The 20,801-nt window shown below is 41.4% G+C and overlaps 1 protein-coding gene and 1 long non-coding RNA gene across 2 annotated transcripts in view; one reads left to right on the forward strand and one right to left on the reverse strand.

Moving 5' to 3' along the window:
- Nucleotides 1-20,801, reverse strand: part of plxna3 (plexin A3) — a 151,380-nt gene that overhangs the window by 115,863 nt on the left and 14,716 nt on the right.
- On the forward strand, nt 811-2,853 carry LOC139434074 (uncharacterized). Its single transcript, XR_011643484.1, has 3 exons — nt 811-996; nt 1,734-1,788; nt 2,043-2,853. It is a non-coding gene; the product is annotated as an uncharacterized lncRNA (long non-coding RNA).

Raw genomic sequence — 20,801 nt, forward strand, 5'->3', positions numbered from 1 at the left:
CAGATAGGTTGTTTCGTCGTATTAAAGGTGGGGTAGGTACGTTTCAGAAACCGGCTCGAGATACACTTTTTGTTATATTCCATGGAATGCTCTTAACGTCCCGATAGTAATTAATATCTGAAGTGCTTTGACAAAAAATCCATAAAAAATGTCATCTGTAGAAGCCGTGATACTGTAAAAAGTACAACCTGGCCTGCCTGCCTGTCAGCCTTCCATCGGGGCACAAACTTACCTCGTGCCCTCATTGGTCATGTGCGCGTTCGTGTGTGTTGGAGGAGGGGCTCTGTGAGGAAGTGGCAGATTTTCTCCGGTTGTGTATTTTCACATTCTAGCGATCTCGAGCCGGTTTCTCAAATGTACGTACCCCACCTTTAAGCAGCACATTTTTTTTTGAGATTGCTCGTCCTGCAAGGGGAGGATTTTGTACAACTCAATGTCGACGTTGCAGCCCTTCTAATAATCAACACTGAAATGAACATTTAGTTGAAGCTACAGGAAGGTGTGATCTCCTTCTGAGAGGAAACAGTTCAACCAGATTCCTGCAGCTCTGATATCTGAGCTCATGTATCTTTTTGGGGGGGGATTTTAAATCAAAACGGACAGCTTTAATAAATCCTGACACACAAACTTCTGTAATCTGCTGCCCTGTCGTGTTAATACAGAGTCAGTGTGTCATGTCACATCTGGCCACGTGGAGGTTACATCCAGACACGTGGAGGTCTGAGCTTCATCAATACATCCGAGGAAGAAGAAGGAAAGAAGAAGAAGAGGCTCTTTTGGGAGACGTCTCTGCTTTGATGAAACATTAAACATAAAAACCCTAGACACAGCTGAGCTCAGATTAACTTTCACAAAGTCACGAATCTGACAGCCGTGTTGAGGAGTGCGGCTCCGACTGACTGCCGCTAATGAGACACGAGAAGAAGAGTGTCTGCTGAAAGACGGAGCGTTACAAGACGCCTTCTCAATGGCTTTCAAACCGGCAGCGACAGAGAGGTACAGTAAGACGAGCCCAACAATTAACCCCGTGACACACACACACACACACACACACACACACACACACACTGGTTAACACAAGAGGCAGTGAAAGATCAGCACATTAGTTAATTAGCCTGCTGAGCTGGGGGAGAGAGGAGAGGTCGACAGATGGACCTGTGTGTGTGTGTGTGTGTGTGTGTGTGTGTGTGTGTGTGTGTGTGTGTGTGTGTGTGTGTGTGTGTGTGTGTGTGTGTGTGTGTGTGTGTGTGTGTGTGTGTGTGTGTGTGTGTGTGTGTGTGTGTGTGTGTGTGTGTGCAGACAACAGACAGCTGGGCAGACAGAGGAGACAGATAGAGTTTCTCTAACTGGACTACGATTTCACTGGACCGTCCATCAACCTGCTGAATACAGTGTGTGTGTGTGTGTGTGTGTGTGTGTGTGTGTGTGTGTGTGTGTGTGTGTGTGTGTGTGTGTGTGTGTGTGTGTGTGTGTGTGGTGTGTGTGTGTGTGTGTGTGTGTGTGTGTGTGTGTGTGCGCGTGTGCGTGTGCGCGCGTGGCATTAAATCCTTGGAAGGTAGGAAAGTTAAACTGAGCTAATGCTGCTTTCATGTTCCATCAGTACGATCGTAAATATGAGCATTCCAACATTCTCAGTTATTCAGTTCAGGGACAGGGATACATATATTGTTCTAAAGCCCTGCGCTCATGAAATAAACACCTAGAAACATGACTGACTTTTCTCGTTAAAACAGGACAAAGGAATGAGGAAGTGCACATGCTTATAAGCCTCTGAAAAGCCACTCAATGGTAAGTAAAAACGTGTGTATTTTCAAGTGAAAAGCAGGTGATATAATCAAAGATAACGATTCTTGTGTGTCAGAAAATCAGGATTACAACTGTTTCAATTCATCATAAAATCGATATTTTTGACCAAACTCTATTGGAGTTTTGTCGAAAAATACTGATAGGATGCAAGCCTTTTGAAACATGACACATTGTGGGGAGTGTTTTCATCAGTCAGTGAGAAAGAAAGGAAGTCTTGTGTATTTTTTTTTTGACAGTTTTCCAGCTTGTGAAAATGCTGAGTCAGGAAATATCTCTCTCTGTTGGAAAGACGTGACCTTCAGAGCGAGTCAGCAAAACACAAGACCCCCGACCCATAACAGCTGTTAATTCTGGACTTATTTTATTTTATTTTCAACCGTTTCTGGATCAGAATTGCCTTGTTTTTACTCTCTTAATGTACTTCTACATGTCTGTGTGTTTCAGTTGATTGGAATAATGTATTGATGTGATGACACATTAGGAATAATAGGTATGGCAAGTCAAAACATGTACATTAAAACAGATAATTGCGAGATAAAAATATTACATTTACAGTCAAAATGTTCAACTTTTGCCAGCATATTTATTATTATTATTTAAGTCAGAAATCGTTTGTCTTTTAAGATTTTAAGGGTGGAATCTTTTAGACGGTAAATCAAAATTATCCGAGTATTTTTTACGTTTGTCGTCAAACTTTAGGAAGTATATAAAAAGTGTAATTATTTTAATCAGTTTTTTAACTTCAAAGTGAAAAATCATGTGATAGTAAAATCAGGCTTTCTTATTCAATGCAAGTCAAAATTATAAGACGTACAAATAAATAGCAAGTCCGATATCACTCTCTAAGTGAATATATAGAATAAGAAAGTCACTGTTTATTAAGTATTTGTTGTTTGTCAACAGCAGCAGTTTGAGTTAATGATCTCATCATTTCCACTTTCACGGATATTTCCATTAATGTCACTTCATTTATTTTGTCTCCATCTGGAAGAAATTAGCTTCCATAAGTTTGATAAATCGAAATGTCTTATTTTGATTTGTTTGTTGCTCTGCAGTAAATCTCCCATAACGACCCCAGTAATAATAAAACATGTTCTGACAAACAAGAGTCCTTTAACGTCACTCGTGATCTCATCTCAAAACAACCAGAAAGTCTTTATCTGTGGGAGGATATTTGTACCTGTGTCTCCATCTCCAGCTGATGTTCAGGTGTATATCAGTATGTAGTGTCTCTACTTTAAAGAGTCCTCTCCTGCTGATGTTCAGGTGTATATCAGTATGTAGTGTCTCTACTTTAAAGAGTCCTCTCCTGCTGATGTTCAGGTGTATATCAGTATGTAGTGTCTCTACTTTAAAGAGTCCTCTCCTGCTGATGTTCAGGTGTATATCAGTATGTAGCGTCTCTACTTTAAAGAGTCCTCTCCTGCTGATGTTCAGGTGTATATCAGTATGTAGTGTCTCTACTTTAAAGAGTCCTCTCCTGCTGATGTTCAGGTGTATATCAGTATGTAGTGTCTCTACTTTAAAGAGTCCTCTCCTGCTGATGTTCAGGTGTATATCAGTATGTAGTGTCTCTACTTTAAAGAGTCCTCTCCTGCTGATGTTCAGGTGTATATCAGTATGTAGTGTCTCTACTTTAAAGAGTCCTCTCCTGCTGATGTTCAGGTGTATATCAGTATGTAGTGTCTCTACTTTAAAGCGTCCTCTCCTGCTGATGTTCAGGTGTATATCAGTGTGTAGTGTATCTACTTTAAAGAGTCCTCTCCTGCTGATGTTCAGGTGTATATCAGTATGTAGTGTCTCTACTTTAAAGAGTCCTCTCCTGCTGATGTTCAGGTGTATATCAGTATGTAGTGTCTCTACTTTAAAGAGTCCTCTCCTGCTGATGTTCAGGTGTATATCAGTATGTAGTGTCTCTACTTTAAAGAGTCCTCTCCCGCTGATGTTCAGGTGTATATCAGTATGTAGTGTCTCTACTTTAAAGAGTCCTCTCCCGCTGATGTTCAGGTGTATATCAGTATGTAGCGTCTCTACTTTAAAGAGTCCTCTCCTGCTGGTGTTCAGGTGTATATCAGTATGTAGCGTCTCTACTTTAAAGAGTCCTCTCCTGCTGATGTTCAGGTGTATATCAGTATGTAGCGTCTCTACTTTAAAGAATCCTCTCCTGCTGATGTTCAGGTGTATATCAGTATGTAGCGTCTCTACTTTAAAGAGTCCTCTCCTGCTGGTGTTCAGGTATATATCAGTATGTAGCGTCTCTACTTTAAAGAGTCCTCTCCGCTGATGTTCAGGTGTTTATCAGTATATAGTGTCTCTACTTTAAAGAGTCCTCTCCTGCTGATGTTCAGGTGTATATCAGTATGTAGTGTCTCTACTTTAAAGAGTCCTCTCCTGCTGATGTTCAGGTGTATATCAGTATGTAGTGTCTCTACTTTAAAGAGTCCTCTCCTGCTGATGTTCAGGTGTATATCAGTATGTAGTGTCTCTACTTTAAAGAGTCCTCTCCTGCTGATGTTCAGGTGTATATCAGTATGTAGTGTCTCTACTTTAAAGAGTCCTCTCCTGCTGATGTTCAGGTGTATATCAGTATGTAGTGTCTCTACTTTAAAGAGTCCTCTCCTGCTGATGTTCAGGTGTATATCAGTATGTAGTGTCTCTACTTTAAAGAGTCCTCTCCTGCTGATGTTCAGGTGTATATCAGTATGTAGTGTCTCTACTTTAAAGAGTCCTCTCCTGCTGATGTTCAGGTGTATATCAGTATGTAGTGTCTCTACTTTAAAGAGTCCTCTCCTGCTGATGTTCAGGTGTATATCAGTAGGTAGTGTCTCCATGCTTTAATGTTCAAAAAGCTCTTTTTATTTCTCATACTGTCTGTGCTGCAGCACCTCTTTTCACCCTCTGTCTGAAACCAGAGCCCAGTCTGCTCTGATTGATTAACTGGCCAGCTCGGTTAACCTCTTAGAGATGTCCCGCCCCTTAGCCTATCACGTACAATGTGTTGGAGCGCTAGCCAATAGAATCGCGAGTAGTAGTACACAAAGCAGTTAAAGCCATTAAGCCCCAACAACCAGTTAACGTATGGTGGCAAATATTGTATATAAAAGGAAGAAGTAGGCACTCTTTTAATGGTTTATCATAAGTTTCTTATTCCACGTTATGCTTCAACAAAAGGGACATTTTTAACTCCACTACATTACATTTTTTTGACCGCTTTAGTTAAGTATGTTCCAGAAGTAAACAAAGGTGTGAGTGTGTGAGAGAGAAACTCCCTCTGGAGGGAACACAAGGAAGTTAGCCTTTGCAGACCATTTACATGCACTAAAACCTAAATAACTTCCCAATTAAATGACAATAAGTCAATATTTCAAATAAGAAAGTCACTTTTTTCACTTTTAAGTCAAGATTATGTAAAGTAACGCAAAGAAGTACTACAAGTTCGCTAAATGCAGTCAGAGAGGGAAACTTCCCAAAAAAGCCGAATACGCCGATTTAATATATATTTGAAATACTGTATCTTTATATTGTTATGATTTTTGCAATCCCAACCCACCGCCCTCACCTCCATCTGCCTCTGTCTCCCCCCCTGTCTCCCCCTCTGTGACCCCCTCCTCACCCCCTCTCTGTGACTGAAGCTCTGTTTGAATCTCAGGCTCTAATAAACACACGACAAAGACGCATTGTGAGCAGCTTCCTGTGGAGAAAAGGCTGCAGGGTGAGTCGGGGGGGGGGGGGGAGATGAATGGGGGAGATAAGAGGGAGACAGAGAGGTTTGGGGGGCGGGGGCTTGATGGACAGATTGAGACATTAATGCTGATGGAGGGAACAGATAGAGCTCCACTGATCTGCAGATGGAACAATTAGTCTGTTAATTGATCCATTGAAATGAGATGAAAGTGAAAAAGGAAATTCACAAGAAACAATATTTTGACTTAACAGTTATCATTATTCTATCTAAAGTCCAATTGTGACATGGCAACGCAAATAGGTTTACTTCCTATTTAAAAAAAAGTGCCAGTCAATTTAATTGTTTTCTTTTCTTTTGGGATATAATAATTTAAAGAAATGACGATTATTTTCAAGTTTTTGGTCAAAATAATTGAAGAAAATGGACCGTTCAAATCAAGTAGAAAAGGATTTGTAATTACTTTTTAAGTCAGTTAGTTTATTTATTTTTTTCGAGCGTGTAAAACCAAAGAAAATACAAATGAAACAAAAGATGATACAGACATGATACAGTACTATACAAATGAATGCAATAACTAAACGAAATATTTAAATAATAATTGAATAATCTGTATTATCATTGTCTGATATCAATAAACAACAAAACTTTAGCTAATTACACGTCCGAAAAGGGGTCGGAAGAACTCGGGACTATTATACAGAAAGTAATTGGAAGGGAATTGTGAGTCAAAACTAAATTGGTGTCAGAAACACCAAATAACTGATTATTATATTACAAATACAATTCCTTTTTCAATTTGCTGCCAAAACTCAGTTTTAGCTCCTTACATTATGTTGTACTTCAGTATCTCACTGTGTAAATGTTCTTAATTACTTTCCATCACTTAAATTACTAATTTCAACAGTTGCTATGTTTGTTTGTTGATTAAAAGTGTGTAAAAAACTTCCACTAAAATCAAGTTTCTCCCAAAGACAAAGACAGTATATTTAGCATGTTGTTGGTACTGCTGTGTCACTTCCTGTAATTACATAAACACTGAGAACTGTAACCCACTGTGTACTTAAATACGTCCACTTTAATTTTACTGCATCGGCCCCTGTAATTACAGACACTGTAAACTGCGTGCCTGTGCCGTTAGCAGCTAACATGCTAACACGCTAACAGGATGTCTTCACAGCGTGATACCTTCACTGTCTTTCTGTAAATCGGAGTCTCTCTCTGGAGACAAAGGAAGGCGTCACCAAACTGAGAATTACAAACGAACACTGTTTATATCCAATAGAAGAGGAACAGAATACACGAGGGAAGCTGGAGACAGAACAGCGTTATGTTTCCGTTTGAAAACGATGTGAAAAAAAGTAATCAAATTTGTTTTAAGTATCTAAAAACTTTTGTTGAGTTTTTTTTTTTTATGAAACCAATGGCATACATTCATCCGTTTTCCTTTGTCTATTATGTAAAAACTTGTATTTTTCAGTATTTACTACTTGTATAATACTAAACTTGATTATGTTGCATGGTTACAAAGAGCTATACTGTGTGGGGAGACGTGAAATCAGCACATGTCAAATTGAGCAATTTTGCAGCAATCCTTAATAGCTACCGGCCATTTCCGTTCTACCTAAAAACACATTACAACTAGTCAAATAACACACACACTATTTTGATACTCGTTTAGGTTATTCTCAAATTAAGGTGAATATCTGGTTTTTAAACAAGGTGAATATCTTGTTTTTATCACAAGATATTTAAAGACATTGACTTGGACTTGAAGAAACTTGATATTAAAACACAATTTTAAAGACCTAAGCATGAACCTGGACAATAATCTGCACAAAAATAATGTAATTATGTGAAAATACCTTTATATTGCAGTCCTGAATCCCAATAAATGTAATGTTTTAAACTATAAAGATGGCACCTTGGATTCCGGTGAACTATATTGGACATTTTTCACTATTTTCTGACACGTTATACACTAAAGGACAAGGACGATGAAAACAACTGTTCGTTGAAGCTTAACAGACATTTTTTAGTAGATTATTAGATATTGAAAATAATAATTGGTTGTAGCCCAATGGTAGTTTTTATTGTGTAAAACTAAGTCTCGTTTTATACAGCATGGCAAAGACCAGAGAACACACTGCTCCATTAAGTGTGTGTGTGTGTGTGTGTGTGTGTGTGTGTGTGTGTGTGTGTGTGTGTGTGTGTGTGTGTGTGTGTGTGTGTGTGTGTGTGTGTGTGTGTGTGTGTGTGTGTGTGTGTGTGTGTGTGTGTGTGTGTGTGTGTGTGTGTGTGTGTGTGTGTGTGTGTGTGTTTAAACAGTCCATTTATTAGGCCTGTCATTACCACAGGGTTTCGGACCACACACACACACACATATCATCAGCCCATCACTGTTATTTCATTAGAGGGAAACAATGTCGATCAAATGAGTTCTTTTTTTTAATTAATGGATCAGTTGATGGAAACCAGAGACTCTGAACATCCAAACACATCTGACCCTGAGCGGTTACAGCGGCGGCCATGTTGGCTCTACAGTCGCAGTTAAACACACATCTGTTACGAGCTGATAATGCACGATATGTCTGGATTTTCTTTACAACATCTCAATCCACTGTCTTCCACCGGCAACACACAGCAGACCGTTAGAGACGAGCTGTGAGCATTTAGCCGCTAAAGAGATGTTTATATTCCCCTCAGGAGTTCAGACCAATTATCTTGACTACAGCTCACGAGACGGATGTCCATCTGAACGTCTTCTCGCTCAGAAAGGTAGACACTTCTCTTTAAAGTAAAGCTGCCCTCAGTGTCTACATGTTGACATTAATGTGTCTCAATCCGCACATTGTACGCAGTCTGATCAGCAACTTGGGACGTGGGAAATACAGATTGATTATCTTCATCCATTGGTTGTAAGATTACATTTCTAAAAAAGGTGCATGCTGGTGGATACTATCCAAACTAAAAGTGGAAACCAGAATGCTTCAGACACCAACATGTTCCTGTTGCCTACAGATACTACATTACCATGCAGATAAGTGTTTACGTTATATATAGTGGTCTAAGTGAAACAGACACTAATGGCGCGTTTCCACTTGGCCTAGTTTTGGCCCGGGGCTACTTTTTCACCTTTTTTCTGGCCCGACTAAATCGTGGTTCTAGAGCCAGGAACAACCAGGCTGAGTCGGGCTGAGCATGCTAAACTAGAGAGAGGATCGCTGGCAAGGGGGCTACAACTACAACAAGATGAACTATTTGACCGTGATTTAATTGTAATACGCGTTTCAAAATGATGCCGAAGTAACAACATACTGATACCGGTTAGTAAGAACCATGAATTCATGCTTTGACAAGTCTGCAGACAGACGGCAGGCGAAAAACCCTTTTTAAAATGCGTGCTTTCTAAATGTAGCTTGGCTAAGCTAACGCAGTATATGCTCCGGCCGTCCACACTCACAGCAACGACCTACAGACATAAATAAAGCAGCGACTGTATTCTCCATGACACAGGCAGTCTGTGGTTTGGACTTGTTTAACTTTTGTCTAGTTTCTGAACAGATATGAGGAGCTGTGAGCTCTGAGTGCTAACAGCTAACGGCTGTGTTGTTTTTCTGGGGCTCTCATTGAAGATGACGTCACGGCTCCGCCTACACTGCGTTACTATAGTAACTACCCCAGTTCCTAAACTGTAATGGAAGCGCAGCATTAAAGTGAGCCGGGCCTAATAAGGCCTAACCAAACCGAGCGAGGCCTGCAGTGGAAACGCGCCATTCGTGATGGGTTGCAGGGTTGAATTCAAGCGAATGCGTTCATCTCTTAAAACAAACTGCTTACTGGCATTAAACCAAAGAATGCTCAAATATGATTGGTCAATGTGTACGCTTCAAACACCAACACTTTGTCTGGGTGCCTACAGATTCTGTATTCAAATCCAGATATCGGTTTATAGAGATTAATACTGACATTAATAGTTGTCAGGTGGGAGACGATGGGTTTCTACTGCTCCAATCCAACGACTAATACAAACCAGAATACTTCTGAAGAAACATATTTTCCAGATATGTGTTTAAAGAGATGAATACAAGACAAGTCATGATCAGATGGTGGCTCATGGGTTGCAGGATTTCAATCAAGCCAATGTGTTGGAGCTTTGTTTACATTTAAATTGTTTACCTGAAATCAAATAAATTGTGCTCAAACGTGGTCAAAATAACTTGGACTTTGGGAATGAGTACGCTTCAAGTACCTACACGTTGTCCCTTTGCCCACAGACTCTGCATTCACGGCAGATATCAGCTTAAAAGGATTCAAAACATTGATTGCCTTTTCATCCAATGCTTTCCACCTTTTCCTTGCATCTGCATTCAACCGATGCCCGCTCAAACAAAATGCTACTTGAATTTCAAACGGAAACCCGAACCTTTTGGATTTGCTTTACAAAAGACACTTTATATTCTTTCACAGAGTTTCAAATCTGAAACTAAAACTGCTTTAAATTCCATTGTTGAGGTCGACTAGAATAGATTTAAATTGTTCCAAACCCACATTGGTTTCTCACAGCATCTCTGTAAAGTATGTGTATTCACTCTCTGTCCGACACGCCTTGTTGGAGCTCCTGCCCCCCCCCCCCTCCATGTGAGCCCAGTGTGCTCTGATTGGTCAGCTCGCCCTACAGTGTAAGCGTGCCACAGTCTCGCCGCGCTGCGAGGCTTCACTAGCACCCCCCCCCCAGCGCGTCAGTCACATCTTCGCCGCTAAAAGAGTGTGTGTGTGTGGAGCTCTACAGATTGGTCCATTTGGGTATCGTTCCGTAGCCGGAAAAGCATGACATGGGACCTTTAACTTAAACTACAACTCCGAAACAATATATAATTTCTGCAAGAAATAAATGTTATTAAGGACATTTTAACCTGTTTATAATGTTTTCTGTGTGAGTCTCTTACCAAAACATTAAGCTGCCATTACGTGCCACAGAGAAGTTCTCCTATGAACTCCGGTTTTAGGTCATTTTGATGGAAAATTAAACGTTTCTGTACATTATGCTAAGCTTATCACACAGTTCCCAGACTTCAGTCCGTTATGTCGGGCCTATCTTTGGGTTCCCTCTGCAGGATTCAAAACAAACAGTAAAGTCACGATGACTGACAGGAAGCTCATTCATCAGACACTCCTGCTGACCTCTGACCTCTGGCTATACATCACCGCTGCACTGACTGCTGGGGCAGGACATCAAAACAAAGTTTATTCCCGTGACTGACAGTCAGGGCACGCTACATTTCACTGACGGCTACATTTATCACGGAGAACTCACTGTGTAAACGACTGATTGGATACATTACCGAGCTGGACTTCATCCATCAGAAACAGAAACATGATGCAAACCAATCAAGTGACGCTCATTTAAAGCTGAATTACCATTAAGATTATAAAGATTTATAGTGAAACGTTAACTGAAGAAAATGCATGGGAGCCCTGATGCTGATTGGCATGTCTTTGACCTTCGAGGCACTGAATGTAATGGAAAAATGTAATGGAAACAGGGTTTTTAAACACCCCCATCCACTCTGAGTTTGGCCATATTACATTACAATAAACTGCACCATAATAAAGTGGTGCAGTGATGAGGTCTTTTTGTCAGCCAACCCGGAATCTAGCATCTTCCTGGTTCCATGGAATAAAAGCCAATGGGATTTTACAATTGGATCATTGTAGCAAACACACGTTTATGAATCTTACACGTTTTGTTTATCAGGATAATCTCCACATATTCACACCACCTTATGATTTCTGAAGTAAAAAGCCAACGTTAGGCGATAAAGGAACTACAGCACGGTCACATGACTTCACGTCACCACCGCTAAGCTAAAGGCGGCTAATGTTGGGCTATAAAGGAACTACAGCACGGTCACATGACTTCACGTCACCACCGCTAAGCTAAAGGCGGCTAATGTTGGGCTATAAAGGAACTACAGCACGGTCACATGACTTCACGTCACCACCGCTAAGCTAAAGGCGGCTAATGTTGGGCTATAAAGGAACTACAGCACGGTCACATGACTTCACGTCACCACCGCTAAGCTAAAGGTGGCTAATGTTGGGCTATAAAGGAACTACAGCGCGGTCACATGACTTCACGTCACCACCGCTAAGCTAAAGGAGGCTAATGTTGGGCTATAAAGGAACTACAGCACGGTCACATGACTTCACGTCACCACCGCTAAGCTAAAGGTGGCTAATGTTGGGCTATAAAGGAACTACAGCACGGTCACATGACTTCACATCATAATGTTGGGCTATAAAGGAACTACAGCACGGTCACATGACTTCACGTCACCACCGCTAAGCTAAAGGTGGCTAATGTTGGGCTATAAAGGAACTACAGCACGGTCACATGAATTCACGTCACCACCGCTAAGCTAAAGGCGGCTAATGTTGGGCTATAAAGGAACTACAGCACGGTCACATGACTTCACGTCACCACCGCTAAGCTAAAGGCGGCTAATGTTGGGCTATAAAGGAACTACAGCGCGGTCACATGACTTCACGTCACCACCGCTAAGCTAAAGGTGGCTAATGTTGGGCTATAAAGGAACTACAGCGCGGTCACATGACTTCACGTCACCACCGCTAAGCTAAAGGAGGCTAATGTTGGGCTATAAAGGAACTACAGCACGGTCACATGACTTCACGTCACCACCGCTAAGCTAAAGGTGGCTAATGTTGGGCTATAAAGGAACTACAGCACGGTCACATGACTTCACATCATAATGTTGGGCTATAAAGGAACTACAGCACGGTCACATGACTTCACGTCACCACCGCTAAGCTAAAGGTGGCTAATGTTGGGCTATAAAGGAACTACAGCACGGTCACATGAATTCACGTCACCACCGCTAAGCTAAAGGCGGCTAATGTTGGGCTATAAAGGAACTACAGCACGGTCACATGACTTCACGTCACCACCGCTAAGCTAAAGGCGGCTAATGTTGGGCTATAAAGGAACTACAGCATGGTCACATGACTTCACGTCACCACCGCTAAGCTAAAGGCGGCTAATGTTGGGCTATAAAGGAACTACAGCACGGTCACATGAATTCACGTCACCACCGCTAAGCTAAAGGCGGCTAATGTTGGGCTATAAAGGAACTACAGCACGGTCACATGACTTCACGTCACCACCGCTAAGCTAAAGGAGGCTAATGTTGGGCGTGATGATGTTTAGTCGTCTCATTTAGACACTTGTTAGCAACCAACGTTTTGAATTTACCAGTGGGATATTTACCGACATATTTTATGTAGTAGGAAAGCTTGTTTTAACCACAGACCTTATTTCAGGCTAACAACCAAAAACACTTTCCGAAAATGCATTGACTTCAAGACAAGGGGACAGGCAGTGCTTCTTTCTGACTCAGTTTGCACATGCTTTGGCGTTACAGGTGAAAAGAATCCCCCTAAGGCATCACACTGAAACTGATAATTACTGCTAACGTGTCAGATTAAGGATCCTTTATTCATCCTATAGGGCAAATCTGTTTCCTGCCAGCAAATGTATTTTTCTCTGCAGAAACATTCTTGTATTTCTCAGCGAGCCGCCGTGATTGGCTGTCCCCGGGATGAGCTCAGACTCTAATGAATTAAATTAAGGAGAAAAGGGTTAATTGGTCATTAAGAGAGAGAGTAAAAACAGAGACGCTCTGTTCATCGTCAACACGGAGAGGAGACACGCAGGGAAGAGAGGAGGTAAAGGGACACTCCGACGTTTAACAAAATAGTTCTTATGACCAACACTTCAATCTTGAGATATAAACAAAAGCATGAGGTCTGTTGTTTGTATTAATCCTAAATTGTATGTCACCCTACAAAATGAAATTCCTAAACAATCGATCCGATGGATGTTTCGCGGGAAAAAACAGACGACTTTTAAAATAGCATAAAAAAACTATGACTAAAATGAAAAAATCCACCAAAATACTTGGATAGGTTTAGAAAGATAACTGCTTTTAATAAAACGTTTACGTCACAGATATAAATGTTAAAGGTGACATATTCCTAGGTTCATATCAGTATGTAGTGTCTCTACTTTAAAGAGTCCTCTCCTGCTGATGATCAGGTGTATATCAGTATGTAGTGTCTCTACTTTAAAGAGTCCTCTCCAACTGATGTTCAGGTGTGTATCAGTATGTAGTGTCTCTACTTTAAAGAGTCCTCTCCTGCTGATGTTCAGGTGTATATCAGTATGTAGTGTCTCTACTTTAAAGAGTCCTCTCCAACTGATGTTCAGGTGTGTATCAGTATGTAGTGTCTCTACTTTAAAGAGTCCTCTCCTGCTGATGTTCAGGTGTATATCAGTATGTAGTGTATCTACTTTAAAGAGTCCTCTCCTGCTGATGTTCAGGTGTATATCAGTATGTAGTGTATCTACTTTAAAAGAGTCCTCTCCTGCTGATGTTCAGGTGTATATCAGTATGTAGTGTCTCTACTTTAAAGAGTCCTCTCCTGCTGATGTTCAGGTGTATATCAGTATGTAGTGTATCTACTTTAAAGAGTCCTCTCCTGCTGATGTTCAGGTGTATATCAGTATTTTTGCTCTGATTGGTTAGCTGGCCGGCTCTGTTGCGATTGGCCAACCTCTTACAGATGTCCCGCCCCTTAGCCTATCACGTACAATGTGTTGGAGCGCTAGCGAGAGACACTCCCTCCGTGAACACATGGATTGTAGCCTTTGCAGACCGTTTACATGCACTAAAACACACTTAAAAAAGGGATCAAACCATTAGTTATTTTCTGTGTTGCACGGAAAGCTTTGAGAAAACATTTAGCAATTGGACCTTGAGTTGGGACTGTATTTTTAGATTTCCTTGGTCTTGTTAAATCCTAGTATCCTGAGTTTTAATGTAGGACTGTTTTTAACTGAATGCTCATAAAATAGCAGTGAAATAAAACGTTTTCTTTTCTGTTAATGAGTGAACCGGCAGCAGAGCTTCCCTCCTGCTCTGGAGCGACTTCACAGGTTTTAAACCGCAGCCGTTAATGTCTGAAGTTTCAGGTAAACGGTTTCCATCAGACTAACGAACCAAGTTTAAAACAGGAAAGCACTTGCAGCTGTAACTCCTCGGAGCAGCTGATGGATGGATCTGATTGGAGCCAGTCGGGATATGAAATCCTGCAGAGCGTGAAGTCAGAGGAGCGTACCGGTGTTTCTGCAAGTGTCGTCTCGTTTATCACAAAGCGTGCAACAATATTGGAAATGTTTCAAAGCAAAGCAGGAGTTTTTCGCGTTAACACTGAAGCAAGCGGAGCACAAAAACATGTTGTGGATCCGCTCGCTAAACTTTGAGGCATGTTGGTTTAAAACCCCGGGTCGAGAGACAGCAGGAAGTCTCCGTGTGAGAGGGGCTGGAAACCGAACAATGCCATTTATGCATGAAAGAATATGGGTTTTTTGTCTGTCCATTGAGTAATCATTGCAGCTCTGTTCTGTTGTAAGTTTACATGTTTACCAAGTGTCTTTGATATTTCCTCAAACTGTAGAGAACGTTAAAGAAATGCCGAGGAAATCGTTACAGAAGTTGGGTTCGAAATCTGCAGCCTTTCAGTGTTTTTTTTCAATTTCAAGATTAAAGTCCATGGAAATGTTTCTTTAAATGTCAAAAAGCCGAAAATATGCACTTTATATGATATAAAACAGATAAAAGCAGGAAATATCCACATTAGAGAGGCTGAAAACAGCATTTACTGACATCAGTTTACTAATAAATGTCAAAGTCATCTTCCAGTTTGTGTGTACAGACAGAGAGATCGAAATACTGATTCCCACAATCCCGAATACAAAAACAAATGTATATAAAATGTAAAAACATGTTTCAAAACGTCCTCATTTAACGACCTGTAGCTAAGCAACTAATGCAGTTTCCAAATAAACTGTGTGTTTTTAAGTGTCTCCTTCAAATGAAGAAGAATGCTTTTAGTCGAACCTCTGCCCGCTGCTAAGACTCGAGGGAAACACCGTCAATTTTCTCCATCCATCCATCCATCTATCTATCTATCCATCTATCTATCTATCCATCCATCTATCTATCCATCCATCTATCCATCTACCTATCCATCCATCTATCTATCTATCCATCCATCTATCTATCCATCTATCCATCCTCTTCCTAATATTCTTCTTCCTCCTCAATTATTCTGTATATCTGTAAATGATATACTATCTTGTGTATACCAGCGACGTGCAGTCAGGGGAGTCAGAGCCTCACCTGTCATACTCCAATGTACAGAAAAACAACTAAAGAAAAACTAAATAGTAATAATAATAAAATGTCTCCACTGATCTGTGTTGTAAGTGTGATTTCTGTTTGACTCCAATCGCTTCTTATAGTCAAAATCAGCAAATTGGCCGAGCTCCGCTACAACTACGGGTAGCGATGAGGAGTGAGGCGAGGACGAGCTCTGCCTCTTGATAGCCCACAGTAACTGGCTGGAGCGCCGGCACTTATTTTGTGAGCGCGCTCCAGCCAGTACTGTGGGGTGAGGCACAGATGAGCTCTGCCTCGCCTCAGATGCGTCACCCCACAGAAACTGTCTGGAAAGCGGCCCTAAGCGCATGCCTGCACCATCTCACTGTAGGTCACCAATGTAATGTTTGTAGATCCCTTTATTACATGTATCCTCGCCACCCATAGTCTCTAAATAACTTATTTCACGTATGATATTTAGGCTCGCTGGTCTCATCATACAACGGCAATGAGGAAAGCACCAGGAGAGGCAGCCATAACCTCTGCCGCACTGAAGGGGGCGCACGTGAGCCCACAGGTCCTTGTTGCTACTGTTATTCTACGTAGAGACGGTAGACGCAACAACAAGCTAGACTTTTGAAACTACAGGAAGACAAGGAGGACTTTTACAAAACAGTAATGGAGATTGTTGTCCGGAAGGAAAGCATGGACTTCATCTTCAAGTCAAGGTACGACCACCATTGTAATGAACATGGGATCTTACTAAGAGAGAACAATCCAATATTTAGATGTTGGGTATCCTTTTGTTGAACGGTCTGTTTAAAATGAATCGAAGCTTTTGAAAATAACCGAATATTTCGATTAAGGTCAAAATATAATATTTGTAAATCTGCGTCACCAGCCACGAACCTCACCGCACGTCACTGATACCGTATATTATAAGCCTATCTTCCTGCTACTGCCGTATCTTTGACCTTTTTAAAGAACATTTTAATCATCCAGAATTGTGTACATTGTTGATATTGTTTATCCTGATTGATAAACTATTTATCACATGTTGTATATTGATCACCTCTGACCTCCGCTCCAATCACAGCGTCAGATATGGAGCAGCTGAATTCCATGCTGCCGGAGACCTTTGATAAGAGCGTGCGCAGATTAAGGAACATATGAATATAAATCTGATATTATCACAACATTATTCTGCAGGGCGATGCTTTCCCCTCGTCTTAGCGAGCGAGAATCAGAGGGTACGAGAAAAGAAATGATCCTCTCGAGAGTGAAGTGATCCGCCTAAATGTCAGCTGATGCTCTTAAAGAGAAAATCAGGAGTTAGAGACTAGAGGCATACATATTCCTGTGTCTTATGATTCAAGTTATTTTAGAATCTTTTGGGGCCATACTTTGAATTCAAATGGCTTTTGAGGTCCTAATTCAAGGATCTACTCGAGTCCATTGTGCCCTAACAAAGGCTTTTATTACTTCTGTGACATGGTGACATCATTGTGCTCCTATTGGCTGAAGCTCAACACCAGCGCTCTCGACTAACTTTTTTCACCATCCTCCCGGAATACAATCGAAGCCGTCCCGAAATTAATGTGGACCGTCCCGAATTTAAAATGTTAGTTTTTCTACATTATCATGAGTTAGAATCATTCAAAGTGACCTTTAACATAAATAAAACATCATACAAATCATTAGAGGATAATTCATCAACCTTTTTATCTGAGTAAATCATTCAATCACAGAAACAAAGGCCACATATATTTAAACAAACGAGAACATTACTCTAATATTGAATCCAATCAAGTCCCATCCAATTATCAAAACAATCCAACACTGTCCTGAAGACAGAACCCAGAGTAACCAGGACGACGGCCTGTCAGTCAGGAGACCTTTACAAACGGCCCCGCCCCCTCGCACACAGACGGGAGAGAGATCTCGTCTGGATTGGAAAGCTCGAAAATGCATCATAGACGCATGTTGTAGTCTTATTGCATATTAGAAACGGAGTTGGCGAAACTAAAACTGCGATATGTGTTTGTAGCAATAATACATATGACATATATTTTTTAAATGTCTCCAGTACCGATAAAAAGTCCGATAACGTCGGAGCTTAACGTTACCTCCGGCCCGGGGCCCGTTTAATACCGGGGCTCGGTACCCATCCCTACATGGGGAGAGGCAGCATATTGATAAGGACTGAATACGATGGAGAGTTCTCATCTCAGCCTTATAGGGCGGTGGTGGCGAAGTCGATAGGGACTTGGCTTGGCAACTGGCCGGTTCAAGCCCCGGCAAGACCAAGTGCTACCGAGGTGTCCCTGAGCAAGGCACCGTTCCCCACGCTGCTCCCCGGGCGCCATTCAAAATGGCTGCACACTGCTCCTAACACTAGGATGGGTCAAATGCAGAGAAACAATTTCCCCACGAGGGATTAATAAAAGTCCATCTTATCTTATCTTATTACTAGTGGTGCACGATAATTATCGGGCCGATAAAACATAATTATCATGTTTTTATATATGAAAAACTATTATATTATATATTAAACTGCTGTACGTTCATTATCTTTGACGCATGTGGTGCTTTTTGAAAGTTGTATTTGCTGGGAGACGTCGATATGTGAGTAAAGGAGGTATATTCTTTTACAGAATAACTTTCCAATCGTTCAGAAGATCTTCCGTCGAGCGCCGAGTCATTCTGTCGGCAAGCTTTCGGAAATAATCTGATATCAGACATTAGAATAAAATGTCATGCTCAGCGTCTGTCCTTTTGGAGACGCTCTGGTTGTGCTCGGCGTCTCCGCACATGTTATGATTATTTAAGCTAAATGTTTATAGGATAAGATCTCAGACCAGTTCAGGCGCACACTGGGAACCCACTTCATCTTGTAATGGTTTAGAAAGCAAACGGAGACGTTTGTGTTGAAACGTCCAAAAGTGACAACAAAATGAGACGTCCCCCAGTCTGCGCTTAACACACCAAACGACTGCTTTCACATGTTTTCACTCAATTACTACAAATCACATGCACTTTGCATTCCTGCGGAGCACTTAAGTCAAACACCGTCTGAACATGTTTTAGACGTTTCAGAGAAAGACGACTTTATGGAAAATTGCAATAAAAGTATCAAATGTACGTCGTCTCGTTAATGAGCAGAAATGTGAAGAAGAAAACTGCGGCATTGTCCTTTAACGGCTACATATGAGCAGAAATGTTGCACTCCACCATGAACACACACACACACATACACACACACACACACACACACACACACACACACACACACACACACACACACACACACACACACACACACACACACACACACACACACACACACACACACACACACACACACACACACACACACACACAGGCAGTCTATGTGTCCCTGCTGGTCCATAAAGCATTTCTATGGCTCAACAGCTGCAGCGTGATGCCACACACACATAACTAGCATGCAATTATGCACACACAGGATGTGAACACACTGGTGCATACATGCATTTGACCCTGGACTCCAAGGATTAAAACACACACACACACGCACACACACACACACACACACACACACACACCATGTATACAGCACTTCAGGGGACATTACATTGACTTGCATGCATTTCCTGGAGACTTATCCTAACCTGACTATGTAAACAGATGTAGGTCCCCACAAGGATAGTAATGCTAGGACACACACACACACACACACACACACACACACACACACACACACACACAGGGCTATTGCAACTGAGATGTGTCTTGCTATATAAGAAACATAAGTGAAATTATCATTGAAATAAAACATTTAAAAGGATCTGAACCAAACGAGGATGTTTTTATTAAATCTATAGAAGACGGGACTTCTCTGCAGCTCTTCAAAACTTCATTCAGATATTTACACACATGTTGCATTGACTGCGATGTGGATATTGCACGAGTCCATGTTGAGATTTAAATAGAAATGTTAATTATTGTGCAGCCCAAATACTAAATATGATGTGAACAACAGTGTGTGTACTGGGATCCAAATGCATAGCGAGTGGATTTTGTGTTCATGAGAAAAGTCTGTTCACAAGTGTGCTAACAGGAGATACTTAGAGGAGGGGTGGGTTCCCTTCAGTTGCTATACTCCATGGAATGCTCTAAACATCCCGATAGCAATGAATATATTAAATGCTTTGACAATAAATACATTCAAAAAGCATCTGTGGAAGCCGTGGCGCTGTAAAAAGCTCGACCAATCATCTGAGCCGGCTAAAGTAACTGGATGGCCTACCTGCCTGTCAGCCTTCCATCTGGACACAAACTTATCTCGTGCCCTCATTGGTCATGTGCAAATTCTAGCGCACTCGAGCTGGTTTCTCCAAAATTACCTACCCCACCTTTAACTTTCCCATAATGCATTGCAGATCTTCAGCAGGAGTACATTTTGCATTACCTGCTAATGGTTCTGGCTTTTTAACCGAGAAAATATTTTGTACATAAAATCAACTTAAAAATGAAACGCGTCAGAACTAAAAGCCCTCGGACATATTTCGGTTATCTCACACACAGGTCAGCTCTCCTGCATCTCTCTGAGGGCAGACGCCAGTTTTTGATTCCTCTCCTATTTCTGAGCCCAGTCCGTCGTATCAAATCCAAAACCATCCTCCCCGAGAGGAATGTGACAGGAAGCGGGTTTCAAAAATGAGGAGCAACGGGTTCAAGTTCCCAATCCATCACATGCAACACGTGTAAGAACTGCCTCTTGGTTCCTCACACACACACTTTGCTATGTTCACTGTATTCTTCGAGCTGCAGCGTGGAAGTACATTCTGAGTTACACGCATTACTCAGCGTGTTTGACATCTTCTGTTGTGTATTTACAGCGTCGCTGCCCGTAGTGATAGCCCTCTAAATCTACTACCAACAAATAAACATATGGAGATGGGTTACTTAGGAACCTATTCATGTGAACATATTTTAAGTGGGGGTGGACCTCAAATCCTCTAGGGGGGTCCGGGGGCATGCTCCCCCGGTAAGATTTTGTTTTAAATGTTGGACTTAAATGCATCAATCTG

Source organism: Pseudochaenichthys georgianus, chromosome 7 (genome assembly GCF_902827115.2).
Source record: "Pseudochaenichthys georgianus chromosome 7, fPseGeo1.2, whole genome shotgun sequence".
Taxonomy (NCBI): Eukaryota; Metazoa; Chordata; class Actinopteri; order Perciformes; family Channichthyidae; genus Pseudochaenichthys; species Pseudochaenichthys georgianus.